The 14,569-nt window shown below is 51.1% G+C and overlaps 1 protein-coding gene across 1 annotated transcript in view; it reads left to right on the top strand.

Annotated features, from left to right (window-relative positions):
• sugct (succinyl-CoA:glutarate-CoA transferase) overlaps positions 1-14,569 on the top strand; it is a 996,627-nt gene that overhangs the window by 128,077 nt on the left and 853,981 nt on the right. The gene's annotated exons all lie outside the window — the stretch shown is intronic.

Here is a 14,569-nt window from a genome sequence, read left to right as displayed (position 1 = left end):
GCCGGCCGGGTATCCCAGGGCTTGGGAAAACCGGCAGCAAATGGGAGGTGGGAGCTGATGGCTCAAGAAGGTAAGTGCCTCTTACAGCACTCCTTGTGGGCCAGGAGTGCTCCACAGGGCCCCTCAAGGAAGGCTCCGACCTCCCCTCTGCTGATTGCGGCCTCTCTCTCCCCCCCCCCACCCCCCCGATGCGATCGGCAGCCTCCCATTCCCCCAAGCCTCGATCCCTATCTCCCTCCCTCCCGTGTTCGGCAACCACCCCCCAACAAACACTGATCTCTGGCTCCCTCCAGCCCCGATCTGTAGCTCCATTCCTCCCGATTGCTGCTCTCTCGCCCTCCCCCCCCGCCACCACTAAGCCCCAATCTCTCTCGCTCCCTCCCTCCTGCGATGGCCTCTGCTCCCTCCTACCTCCCAATTGCTGGAGACCGTCTCCATGGGCCCCTGGTTGCGGCCTCCTGCCGCTGGTTTTCCTGCCCAGCAGCCAGTCAGCCTGTCAGTTTGGACAGCTGCCGGGCGGGCAACAGAAGGAAAAAAATTCTAATGAGGCCCTGCCGTTAAATGCGGCAGCTTCCCCATCTCCCCGTAAATATCGGAGTCCTTATTTCTGTGTGTGCATACTTCACTCTCTTGCACGGTTAGCTTTAACGTGGGGAAAATAGTGACCTGCTATTGGACATAGCTAGAGATTCAGGGCATAGCTGAAAGTGGAATTGAAGTTGGGTAAGAAGAGGAGGGTAGGGCCTTCGTGTTTAGACTATGGGAATTAGGGTCAATATGCTTAGACTTCATTTTCCTCCCTGGCTCCTTCATCATTGTCCAGAATTCCAAGGGTAAATTTTCCGATTGAAGTTTTCCTGTGTGGATCCTTGACTTCTGGTAGTACCTATCATGGCATTGCGTGAGGGTAGCCCATGATTTTCAGTCCATTAATTTTAACAGGTGAAAAAATTGAGGTCTGCGCGAACATGCGATTTTTCGATACCCTCCCCCCAGTGGGTGAGTCTCCGAGCCGGGAGCATGCAATCACCTGCAGCTGCTTTTGAATTTCCTGTCCCTAACCAGCTGTGCTTGGCCCTTCTCCCCAGGACATTTAAATGACCCAGGACAGGAAATAGGAATGATCCAGGACTGGACAGGTGCCCAGGAAAATTGGCCTTTATTAGTACTGTTCAGCAGTACTGTGCTGCAGCCTGCTGCATTTGGTGCTGGTTTCAAAAACCTAAACTCATTGTGCATATTATTTTTATTTAGCTTTTTACCCTGCCATCTTCTGACAGTTGAGTTTTTGCTTTGAACAATCCACACATTCCGCACTTGCTATCTGCTATCTGAAATGACTTAGCAAGTCACTCAGTTGTATCAAACTGCTACTAAGAATTACAGACTGCAAGAAGAAGGCCAACCACCACCTTCTTAGGCAACTAGGGATGGACAATAAATGCCAGCCTTGCCAGCGATGCCCACATCCTGAGAATGAATTTAAAATTACCTGTGGACCACAGTGCAGGAGATAGAGAGTGAGAGGCTGTAGCGCTATTGGCTTCTTACATCAGATATTGAGTGAGAGACTGTAGTGCTATTAGATTCTTATATCAGATATTTTACTCGAGGTTCAGCTTCTCAGACCATTCCTGTAAGCAAGCCCTTGTTCCCTATGACCCGGTGTGTACCTTTACCTGTATCTAGGTAACTATAGTGAGCTCAGGGATTGACCCTTCTAACTGCATGCATTTTGGCTTACTGTCTATATCATAGAAACATAGAAAGTTACAGCACGGAAGGAGGCCATTTCGGCCCATCGTGTCCATGCCGAAAAGAATATTCCACCCGGGAATCAAATGCTCTCACGTGATCTTTCTGATTTCAGAATAAACATTGTATCAGACTGTGTCTCAAGCTATAAACTAAACTATCAAACAAATCCATTAAACAGTAAGTAGATAAGTGAACGGCAACAGTAGATTTACAGTAATTGCAGACTTTACTACTCCTTCTTGGAATGTAGAAATATAACAGATTGTTGCATCTCTACAATAACATCCAGTGCCGAATTGATTCTGAAACAAGGTCCCTGATGGTAATCTTCCATGGTGGTTTGTTCTCTATTAACCTCTTGTGGAGCCTCTTGCCTAGCTGTTTCTGCTGGCTTCAGAACTGCTGACTTGAAGCAAATCAGCTGAAGATATACTTTCAAAAATCCTTTGAAGATTGACAAAGCAAATTAAAAATCTATCCCTTAAACTTAAGTAGAGCTGCCAATCAAACATATACTTAAAAAACCCCACACAGCATGCTTGTATTTAAATCGAATGGTTTAGCACCTTCCTGGGAACAAATTAAGTTGCTCCAAACACTTTTGGTGACCTGTGAGACATCCCCTTTACTAGAAAGCAAGAGCTTGCATTTATATCGCACCTTTCATGACCTCAGGATGCCCCAAAGAGCTTTACAGCCAATGAAGTACTTTTGAAGTGTAGTCATTTTTGTAGTGTAGGAAACACGGCAGTCAATTTGCGGACAGCAAGCTCCCAGGTACAGCAATGAAATAAATGACCAGATCACCTGTTTTAGGTGTTGATTGAGGGATAAAGGTTGGTCAGGGAGAACTCCCCTGCTCTTCTTTGAATGGTGCCTTGGGATGATTTCCATCCATCTGAGAGAACAGACGGGGCCTTGGTTTAACATCTCATCCGAAAGATGGCACCTCCAACAGTGCAGCACTCCCTTAGCACTGCATTGAAGTGTCACCCTAGAATGTAAAGGGTATGGTTTCTATTTAAACTTCCTCTATCATTACGGTCTGTCTTAGCACAGTTACGTTCAGCTCTGAGTTCTGTCAGTGAGCAATGCTATTTGTTTAACACACATCAGGATCTGTTTCAGTCTTGGTTCTGTTCAAGAGGTTTTGGAACTATAAGGTTCAGTAGCAACTGATTCTTGAGATTTCTGGATCTTTAGGAATCTGAGTAAATTTAGAACATACCAAAAATGGTGGGGAACCAAGGGTCTAATGAGGGTGAGGAACTTAACGTAATTAATATAAGTAGAGAAAAAGTACTAGAGCAACTAATGGGACTAAAAGCCGACAAATCCCCTGGACCTGACGGCCTACATCCTAGCTTTCTAAAAGAGGTGGCTGAAGAGATAGTGGGTGCATTAGTTTTGATCTTCCAAAATTCCTTAGATTCTGGAATGGTCCCAGTGGATTGGAAGGTTGCAAATGTAACACCGCTATTCAAGAAAGGAGGGAGAAAAAAACCAGGGAACTACAGGCCAGTTAGCCTGACATCAGTCGTTGAGAAAATGCTGGAATCCATTGTTAAGGGAGTGGTATCAAGTCACTCAGAAAATCATAACATGATTAGGCAGAGTCAACATGGTTTTATGAAAGGGAAATCGTGTTTGACAGATTTATTAGAGTTTTTTTGAGGATGTAACTAGCAAGGTAGATAAAGGGAAACCAGTGGATGTAGTATATTTGGATTTCCAAATGGCATTCGATAAGGTGCCACATAAAAGGCTATTACACAAGATTAGGGCTCATGGGGTTGGAGATAATATAGTAGCATGGATAGAGGATTGGTTAACGGACAGAAAACAGAGAGTAGGGATAAACGGATCTTTTTCAGGTTGACAGACTGTAACTAGTGGGGTGCTGCAAGGATCAGTGTTGGGTCCTCAGCTATTTACAATCTATATTAATGACCTAGATGAAGGGACCGAGTGTAATGTATCCAAGTTTGCTGATGATTCAAAGCTAGGTGGGACAGTAAGCTGTGAGGAGAACACAAAGGGTGGAATCTTACCTTCCAGGCTGAGTTCGAGGCGGGACTGCAGGTTTTTGGGTTCCAGTCCCGCCCCCAGCGACGTCTGACAAACAGACGCTATTTTGCCCTGATTGGCCTTGTTAAGCCCGCCCTGCGGGCTTGCCGGCCAATTAAGGGAAAGCCGGTGTCAGATGACTTCAGTTGATGACGCTTCATCTGCTGGTTTTCTTAAAGGCATATGCACCACACTTGTTTGACAGATGATTTGACAGTGTTTGACAACATTGAGGTGCTGTCAAACACTGACAATCACTGTCCAAAGGTGAGCCCTTGCATCCAGGCTCTCCAATTACTCTCTCCTTAGGATAAAACAGATGGCAGCTGCAGCTGAGATTGCAGAAGCTATCTGTCACTTCTCCCGATGAGATGAGGCTACACAAACACTTCACAGCTTGTCACCTGCAGAAACATTTAACCATATTAAAAATTACTTTCACAACATTTCCTTACCTCTAATACTAACCAGTGTCCCATTGCATCTTTCACGGCACTTCTGCAGCTGTCATCCAAACACCAACATAACAACAGACCACAGCACACCTCACTTACCCTGGCGGGGTTCCCCGACATCAGGAAGCCCGCAGCAGCAGTCGAAAAATTGGAAAAAGCTTCTTAACTGCCTGTTAACTACTTGTTAATAGGCAGTTAAGTGGCTATAATCCTCTTCCCGCCGCTAGGAGTCGGGTCCCTGCGCAAATTGGGGACTCAACTCCCAGGAAGATTGGTTGGAGGCGGGTTGGGAGTGGGTTTGGGACCCGCTCCCATTTTTTGGGATTTTCCCAGCAGACCCGCCTCCAGAATTGCCTCATCAGGGTTGGTAAAATCCAGCCCAAAGAGCCTGCAAAGGGACATAGATAGACTAAGTGAGTGGGCAGTAAGATGGCAGATGGAGTATAATGTAGGGAAATGTGAGGTTATTCACTTTGGTAGGAAGAATAGAAAAACAGAATGGCCTAAAAATTTGGTTGCTTTGCACCTCCTGTTAGTGCCCTAACGGGGTGCAAAGCAACTAGCGCCCGGGCGCAGCGCTGCCAACGCCTCCCGCGAAATTCAGTGGGAGGTTAGCGGCGGCGGTAACAGTCAGCGTCCAGCGGCGCTGTGCCGCCGGCAATGATGTCATCGGTGTACGCAGTGTCCCGCTCGCGCCCTGGCCGCGATCTTCGGTAGCGCCCCCTGACTTACCACTGGACGTTATGTCCGACAGGGTCAGGGGGGCCTACCTGCGGCGCTAATTAAAGGGAAGGTGCCGTGTGGCCATTTTTGTTGCTGGCCGTCTTCTCTTGAGTGCCAGGCTCTTTTTCCGGCATTCTGATCCCTGGTGGCCCAGCTGGGCCCCGGGTTGCGCCGAGCAAGGCCTCTCCCATTTAAGAAGGGGAGGAAGGCCTGCAGTACTGCGGCGTGACGTGCCGTAGCGCCAGCACCGCGATACTCACTTGCAGCACCCCAAGAGGGAAGCGGGGCGCTTCCAGTAGCACCCCGCTCCCCTCTTGTGGCGCTATCGATGAATTTTGGCTGTGGGGGCGCTGATATTTTCGGGGCGCTAAAAGTAGCATCCCGGCGAAGTTAGCGCCCCAAAGGGGGCGCGACTCAATTTTCCCCCCAATATTTTTTAAATCGTGAGAAACTTTCAAATGTTAGTGTTCAGAGAGATTTGGGCGTCCTCGTGCAAGAAACACAGAAAGCTAACATGCAGGTACAGCAAGCAATAAGGAAGGCAAATGGCATGTTGGCCTTTATTGCAAGGGGTTTGGAGTAAAAGAGTAAGGAAGTCTTGCTACAATTGTCACACCTGGAGTGCACAGTTTTGGTCTCCTTATCTAAGGAAGGATATACTTGCCTTGGAGGCGGTGCAACGAAGGTTCACTAGATTGATTCCTGGGATGAGAGGGCTGTCCTATGAGGAGAGATTGTGTGGAATGGGCCGATACTCTCTGGAGTTTAGAAGAATGAGAGGTGATCTCATTGAAACATACAAGATTCTGAAGGGGATTGACAGGGTAGATGCTGAGAGGCTGTTTCCCCTGGCTGGAGTGTCTAGAACTAGGGGGCATAGTCTCAGGACAAGGGGTTGGCCATTTAAGACTGAGATGAGGAAGAATTTCTTCACTCAGAGGGTTGTGAATCTTTGGAATTCTCTGCCGCAGAGGGCTGTGGATGCTGAGTCTTCGAGTATATTCAAGTCTGAGATCGATAAATTTTTGGACTCTAGGGGAATCGAGGGATATGGAGATCGGGCAGGAAAGTGGAGTTGAGGTCGATGATCAGCCATGATCTTATTGAATGGCGGAGCAGGCTTGAGGGGCTGTATGGCCGACTCCTGCTCTTATTTCTTATACAGTCCATGCTAGGGAAAGCAGTACATAGTCTTCATGAACTGAATGGCTTAAAAAAAATTTGGTGCCTTCTTTTGTTCTTAAGATAGTCACGGTTATCCAGTAAGTGTTGCTCAGGGCCAACCATTACCCTGAAAGATGCCTCCTTTCAAGTAGTCATTTGGAAGCAGTGTCTTTAGCACTGTCTCACTGTGTGCTAAATGGCCACTGCATTCGCCTACATCAGAACAGTCACTGCACTTGAAAGTAATTCATTGGGGGTTTCCGTGGGGGTTCTTCCAATTTGTCTGCCGTAACTTTTGAGGAACAGCCCCTGAAACCCAGGAAAAATGGCGTAAATAGTGTATACGCCATTTTTCCGAGGTTTCCGCAGCTCTTGTGCCCAAGTTATGAGTGGGAGGTAAATCCCCCCCCATTGTCAATAAAGTAAAGAAGGATGCCTCCAAGAGGGAGCTCGACTGGTTCTTGATTGGGGTAGGGATCACATCATATAGAAGGTAAGAGGATTAACAGTTAACATATGCATGGTCAATGTGATCTCCTGAACTGGTTTCGATCGCCTGAGGGGGTCGGAGAGGAATTTTCCAGAGTGTTTTTTTCCCTTACTGGCTGGCCCTGGTTTTTTTTCTATCCTTTTGCCTCTCCTAGAAGATTACATGGCTGCGATGGTGGGGGTTAGGATGTGTCAAGTCATGAGTGTGGGGCAGACTTGATAGAGCAGTTGGTCTTTTCCGGCCTTCATTTTCGTATGTTCATGTGTTTGTGATAAGATGCTATATAAATCCAAGTCTTTTTATTCCTTGTGAAATTGAGTACCAATATTGACGGGGGTGGGGGGGGGACAATTTGCAAAGATCTTTTAAAGTCTATTAATGGACGCAAAATCTTTTTCCAATCTTAACAGAAAAAATGATTTATTACAGTCATTCTAAAAGCATAATTTTCGAGAATTCAGGAAAACCACAAGGAACATGCTTTGAAATTACAATAAATCTTTTCTTGTCGGTGTCAGGACTCCACATAAACGCAACCAAAAGCATAGATTTCCTACGCAACAGTATTGTGAAGCTCGTTGCAAGTTTTGTCTTCCTTTCAAGACTAGAGGGATCTGTGAAAGTTTGCTACACAAAATCTAAGTTTGATATAAAGCATGGATTTGTTTATTTCAGTGTAAAGCTAACTGTTGAGTTATTTTTCCTTTGTCTCTAAAGGGATATTGTGTTCTGTTGCAAAACATCTAATGTGTATTGCAAAGGACTTTCAGATGAGAAAACTGTATAGTCTGGCAAACTGTGATATTTTATTGTAGTTCCAGTAAGATTATCATAGCTTAGACACTAAGTCAGTAAACAGTCTCATCCATTTCAATGGAAAAATAAACACTAGGGTCAGCTGATTATGTTAGGGGTTGGATAACTGCGCAAGCTGTTTATCGGGAATAGGAACAACCTAGCAGATGCTGGCATATTGATAAATGTAGAAATGTTCTAAAAGTTCAAAAATTCACAATTGGCAAACAATTAATGCAACGTATTTATTCCCTATTTGTATATTACTTTCTGATTGTATCACCTATCTATCTATCTATCTATCTATATCTATATATATATATATATATAACAGTATGGCCTAGAAATTGGGTTGGTGGCGCTGAGCGCCTAAAGAGACCTAGAATTGGGGCGAAGCCCTATGTTGGGGCAGACGCTATGAAGATAGCGACAACTCAGATATTGACTATACATTTAGCGCCTGCGCTAAGTGTTTGCGTGCGCCCGCGAGCGCAAGCAGTTCATGATGTCATTTCAGTGTGTAATGCCTTCTAGGAGCGCCTGAGCGCATATTGGGTGGCGCCCGGAGCTATTAGTGACAGTTCGAAGGAGGGCTAACAGGCCCTTCTCGGAGTAGGGCGGCGCTATTTAAAGGGGACAGCTCTAGTGCAGAATCTTCTGCCACTTGGCCTGCTCATTGCGATCGTTGCTAGAGAGAGTTGGCGAGCTAATGTGGAGCGGAGTTCTGGGATTTGAGCTTTACAGTACTTGGGACCTTCAACCCTGTCCGAAGCACTTGCAGCACTACACCTAAAAGCGTTTTGACCAACTGGCATCGGAATGAGAGTTTGTTTGGAGGGCGACGGCCTCATCGCCCAACACTGTGAAGGGGCAGAGAGACGGCGGGAGAGAGGGCCGGGATTGGCCAGAAGGAGGAGAGGCAATGGAGGTCGGCCAATCCGACGGGAAGCTGCGAGGGTCTTTAGGCAGCAGGTGACAAGCCTTGACATGTCGGAGGAGCAGTGTTTGGGAAGGCTCCGATTCTGGAGGGACATTGTTACTGATCTGTGCCACCTGTTTGGTCAGGATCTGCAACCGCGTGAACGCTGCAGAACCTCTCTGTCCGTGATGGCTAAACTGAATGATGGCCTCCATTTTTATGCCAACGGATCCTTTCAGTCAGCCATTGGGGACATTGCGACTGTCGCTCAGGTTGCAGTCCACTGTTGCATCCGGCAAGTTACAGAAGCCCTTTATAGGCGAAGGCATCAAATCATGACCTTCCCTCGGACCCTGCACAAGCAGGCGGAGGGCGCGCAGGGTGTCGCTTCTATTGCGGACTTCCCCATGGTGCAGGGGTCGACTGACAGCACACACGTGGCTTTGAGGGCGCCATGCCATCATCCTTAGGACAACCGCAAGGGGTTGCACTCCCTCAACATGCAGCTGGTCTGTGACCATCGCCAAATCATCATGGCAGTCACTGCGCATTTCCCAGGGTGCAGCCACGATGCCTTTATCCTGCGGTTGACCTCATTTTGTAACCTTTTTGAGGGGCTGCCTCGAAGACGAGGCTGGCTTACTGGGGACAAGGGCTATCCTCTCTGGCCATGGCTGATGACAACACTCCGTGTGGCCTACACCCCAGCAGAAGAGCTGATCAGCAGCGGCCATCAGGCGACCAGGCACAGTAAACAGCACGCTATTGGTGTTGTCAAAAAGCGTTTCCAATGTCTGGAACATTCGGGGGGATCCCTGCAGTACTCGCCGCAGCAAGTGGCACACATCGTCGTCGTCTGCTGCATGCTCCACAACTTGGCGAATCGACGCACCCAGCCATTTCCAGCTGTCCCTCAACGACCAGCAGAGCAGGCGGAGGAGGAGGAGTATGAGGAGGAGGAGGAGGAGGAAGAGCAGGCGGAGAAGGAGGAGGAGGAGGAGGAGGAGGAAGAGCAGGATGAGGAGGAGGAGCAGGAGGAAGATGGAAGGGCTGCTGAAAGTGGAAGGGCCATACGCCAGAGGCTCATCTGGACTCGTGTCGAGACCCCTGTGGCGGAATGATGAGAGTCTTAACTCATGCGCACTTTGGATGTTTGAGGGCCTCTGAATGCCAGCATCACTGAAACTAGTCACATGCACCATGCCACATTGAAACTTCTGTTTATTGGCACAAAAGTCTTTCATTACAGCTAAACAACGTAATGTCAACAGAAACCATAACTTTCAAAATAACTGTGAACTGTTCGGCAAAGCCGCAAAACTCAACAAACCTTCTGCAAATATAACAACAGGTGAGGGTGTCCTTGAATTTGGACAAACAAACGTCTCCGCACCTCCCTCTACAACTGGCCCCTTGAGGGAGAACGACTTCTCTTTCGCGCCCGGCCCCTTCCCTCCCTGCTGCTCCTACGTAATTGAACCCGAGTGGCGGCCTCAAGGCTGGGGGACACCTGCTGACTGTCTGGAAGCGCAGAAGCCCCTGAGGGACGGCCTGGCCGACCTCTGGGCTTGGAGGGTGCGGACGTAGGATGCTTGATGTGACCATGGCTGGAAGCAGTGTGGCCTGCAGGTGGTGGCAGCTGCAATGCAGGCGTCCCAGCGCTGGCATGTGCAGTGGTCTCCTGCCGAGAGAGGACACCTGCACCATGGTCGGACGACACACTGGCTATCTGAGGGGAGCGGCTTGGCTCATCCACCACAATCGCATGCTCCACTGATTGCTGGCCTTGTATGGGACTGGAAGGGCCTGGGGTGATCCTAACTGATGCAGAGAGGGTGGCTACAGTGAGAGATCGCGTTGCGTCAATCTGGCTGTGGAGGAGCCCAGCAAGTGACTGCGTGGCAACAGTGAGGACCTGTGTGCCAGGTGCCAGTGCTTCGGAGAAGGCCTGGACAGTTCTTCCCATTGCTTCGGACAAGCCAGGTGCCGACCGCTCCACTGCCTCGGACAAGCCCTGCACAGACCTTTCCAGGGATTGTCCGAAGCCCTGAACAGTCCTTTCCATAGCCGACTCAAAGCCGTGGACAGTCCTCTACATTGTTGGGCCGAAGCCCTGGATAGTCCTGTCCATTGTTGCCCCAAACACCTGCAGAGTCCTGTCCATTATTGCCCCAAAGCCCTGGAGAGTCCTCCCCATTGTTGCCCCGAAGTCCAACATACTCTTAGCCAATGAATCTATTGACTCAGGCATCTTCTCGACTGCAGCCATCAGCTCCGTGTGTCTGACCCGGGCCTGTTTGCTTATCTCAGCCAGGCGACGCACCTCATCTGCACTCTGTGCAGCAGTCATCACGACCTGCCTTGCCCTCCGGGGAGACGGTGGCCGAACTTGCCTATCCCCCGTGCGTTGCTGCATGCCGCTTGGTCCGGCAACTGGTTCATCCTCAGAGCTCCCCCCCCTCCCCTCCAGGGGACTACTATCCCCAGTCTGTAGATGTGTCAGCTCCCCGGATTCTGCAACGGCTGGTCCGGATTCCTCCTGGTCCTCGCCTCCAGTGGCACTGGCAGCTTCAGCGCGTTGAGCCCGAGTTGGTGCTGCTTCATCTGAAAGTGGGAGGTGGAAGAGTGGCTTTAGCAAAAGGACAGGTTTGCTGAAAGGCATGCCAGATTGCGGCAAGGCTCTGACATGGCTGCACACTGAGGATGCATGCTGGCGGGGGGACCAAGTGGAAGGCAACAGGTGAAAAAGGTGAGATTCTTACCCTCGCTGTCGGTAATGGGGTCTGCAGATGCAGTGGTCACAGGACCAGACAGACGTCCTCCAAGTATCTGGTGCACTCTCTCCTCCAGATCCGTCAGTGACCACAATCGGCGGTCTTGAAGCTGGCTCGGGAGGGCGGGGGGCGGGTCTCGGGAAGGGTTACCCCGGCAACCGGGCCCAGCCGTCTCTCAGCCTCAAGCTGGCTCACACCTGTTCCCGGGGCTTCGCTCCATTTGCGGCTGCGGGCCACTCACCATTTCTCTCTCCTTCCCTCCGTCTCTCTCTCCTCTCCCACCTCTCTCTCTCTCTCTCTCTCTCTCTCTCTCTCTCTCTCTCTCTCTCTTCCCCGCCCACTCTCTCCCCGCCCCCTCCCTCCCCCACTCTCTCTCTCTCTCTCTCTCCCCAGTCTCTCTCTCCTCCCGCCCCCCAGTCTCTCTCTCTTCCAACAACAACATGCCCTCAAAAAAGCCTCGGCACCGCCGGGCACTCCAGCTAGTGTAAAATAATTAAGATGTTTTAGTATAACAACAACAACTTGCATTAATATAGCGCCTTTAAAGTAGTAACACTCCCCAAGACGCTTCACAGGTGCGTAATCAGACAAAAGAATTGGAACTCCGCCAAAGAAGGAGACATTAGGTCAGATGACCAAAAGCTTGGTCAAAGAGGCCGGTTTTAAGAGTATCTTAAAGGAGGAGAGAGTGACTATTTTTGTAGACATTTTGGCCTAGAAATTCAGTATAGCCACGTTTGGGGCGCTAAAGTCGGGTGGCCGCTGAAGTTTGCGCCCGGCGCAAAGTCGCGCCACCTTCGCCGATATTCAGTCGCATCGCCCCAAGAGGTTGCTGCTGCGCTAAAACAGGCGATGCACGACTATCTTTAGGTGCTAAGCCGGCGGTGCTGAGCGATACCCCCGAGGCCGGGCGCAGCGCAGGTGCGGCGAGTTGTTGATTGACGGCAGACACTCTGGCGCCGGTCAGCTCTTAAAGGGGGAGGGTGGATTTGTTTGCCTGCCACGCCCTGCACACTGCAACCCTCAACCTAGGCCTGACCACTTCTGCTTCATCTGCACAACGCCCAGGGCTATGGAGAAGGCCAGGGAGAGAGCGCAGCGCTTCAGCGACGGTGACCTGAGGGTGCTGGTTGGCAGAGTGGAGCGCAGGCGCCATGTTCTGTTCCCAGAAGGTGGCAGGAGGCCGCTGCCCAGCGCCTACCGGAAAACCTGGAGGGAGGTCTCAAACAGGGTGTCTTCCAACAGCGTGGTTGCCAGGACTCCTGTGCAATGCCGGAAAAAGTTCAACGACCTCACTCGGGTTGTCAGGGTGAGTACCCTTTCCAGTGTCCTCCTCATCCCTGCATGTGCACCTCAGTTTATGGGCAAAGGGACCTGAAAGCCCTAATGGCCAGCCCTCATCCAGCAGCTATGGGACTGTCATGAAAATCACTTGCACATTCAGCACTTTACACACTGTACAAGCTATTCGACCATGGGAGGCATTGCAGACAAGATCAGGGCTTCACACTGTACAAGCTATTCAACCATGGGAGGCAGTGCAGACAAGATCAGGGCTTCACACTGTACTTAGAGGCCGTCCTTTCTCTTGCAGGCCAAGGTGGTGCACAACCGGCGGAAACTAAGTGAGACCGGGGGAGGCCGTCCTGACGTCAAAGAGCTCTCCGACCTCAACCAGCGTGTGGAGCGCATTATGGCAGGCCGGCTGATTGGCCCCGTCGCCAGTGGAGATGCCGACCCTGTTCTGGGCACCAATGGTAAGGGCATCACCTTTTTGACCACTCTTTCCACTTGCGCCTCAGATCAGCATCCTTTGCCACTGTCCGACCAATGCATTGCATGGCAGCACTCATGCCTCCCTCGCTGCCGCCCTGTCCTCACTCTAAAGCTACTCTTGTGCCTTCCTGCTTTCAGATGGTGAATCGCCAGGTGAGGAGGCGGGCCCTCAAGCTGCCACTGTCAGCGATTCCGAATTCGAGGAGGAGGAAGAGGAAGCCGGCCCATCAGTGCCACCCTCAGCCGCGCCAGCCCATGGCGATGTAGGGGACACGTCTTCCCTGGAGGGGAGCCGGGGGGAAGGGTCGGAGGAGAGTGAAGCTCCGGGGCCCAGCGGGCTGCAGCAACGCGGGAGGGGTGGGGAAGCTCGGCGGACTTCTCCCCAGAGGGTGAGTGCGGCCTCCAGTCCTGCGACGGTGAGCGCAGAGGAGGTGCGGCTCCTGGAGGAAATGGCCGTCCATGCTGAGCGCAGGCACAATGAGCTCATGGCTGCAGTGGCAAGGATGCCTGACTCCATTGAGTCTTTGTCAAGGAGTGTGCAGCAATTTGGAGCAGCACAGGCCAGGAGTCTACAGGACTTCGCGGCAGCACAGGCGGCTTCGAGCCAAGTGCTCAGTCGTGCCGTCCATTCACTGGCTGTTGTCATGCGGACACAGACCAGGGCCACACGGGCACTAACTGCTGCCACCCTCGCTGGATCAGCCAGGCATTGCCAGGGCACTCGCCGCGCAGCAGCAGCCCAGCAGTCTGTTCTTCAGCTGTTTGCTGCGCATGCTGCAGTGCTGGCCCGTATGAGTGCCAATGTATCAGGCGACCAGGGAGCACCTGCGATCTGTCAGGTTGGCACCATTCCTGCAGCCGACACTGCCACTCCTTCATTGCAGCTGCCACGAGCCGCTGGACAGACTGCTGCCGCCCAAGCAGAGTTGGAGCAGTCAGCAGCCGGCCCCTCCAGGGCCAGAGCTGGTGCAGGCCGACCCCCAAGGGCATCTGCCGTCTCGCCATCTGACCCTAAGCAGCCTTCCCCCAGCCTTGCTGCAGCCACTGGGCTCCCATTGAGGAGGAGCTGCAGGGCGGGCAGGGGCCAGGCAAGGATGCGAAAGGCATCACCCTCGCAGGGCAAAAAGTAGAAGGTCTGCACAAATGCTTTGTGGTTGTTGAAAGGCCGAGACTGGTGTCGTTTTGTTTTTGTAAGGCCGAGACTGGTGTCTTTCTTTGTTTTTGTAAGGCCGAGACTGTTAGTTTTGTGTTTTTGGAGGGGGCTTCTCAACATGAGGTTGTAATGTGGGAAGGGCAGAGGTTTGCAATAAATTAATGTTCTTAAATCGCACTGCGCATGGTTTTTTTGGCAAGTCCTGGTTGCCCTGCTCGGCTGAGGGCTTGTGGAGCGGCTACATTCATCTGCTGACATTGGCACAAGCCATTCCCTGAGAGGGGGTCTAGAACCGACGTTCAATAAGCCGGCGACGGGCGGCCCTTGCACTTTCTGCCTCCCTCCTGTGCTGGTCCTCCTCCTCCTTCTCCTCCTCAGGTGGTCCTCCAATCTCTGGTGGCAGTGGCTGAGTCCTGCGGATAGCCAGGTTGTGCAGCATGCAGCACACGACCACGAAATGGGAGACTCGCTCCGGCGAATATTGTAGGGCTCCAC

This window comes from Somniosus microcephalus, chromosome 7 (assembly GCF_052327205.1).
Source record: "Somniosus microcephalus isolate GS21.2 chromosome 7, FLI_Smic_1.0, whole genome shotgun sequence".
Classification (NCBI taxonomy): Eukaryota; Metazoa; Chordata; class Chondrichthyes; order Squaliformes; family Somniosidae; genus Somniosus; species Somniosus microcephalus.
This window is presented reverse-complemented; position numbering and strand designations above follow the sequence as displayed.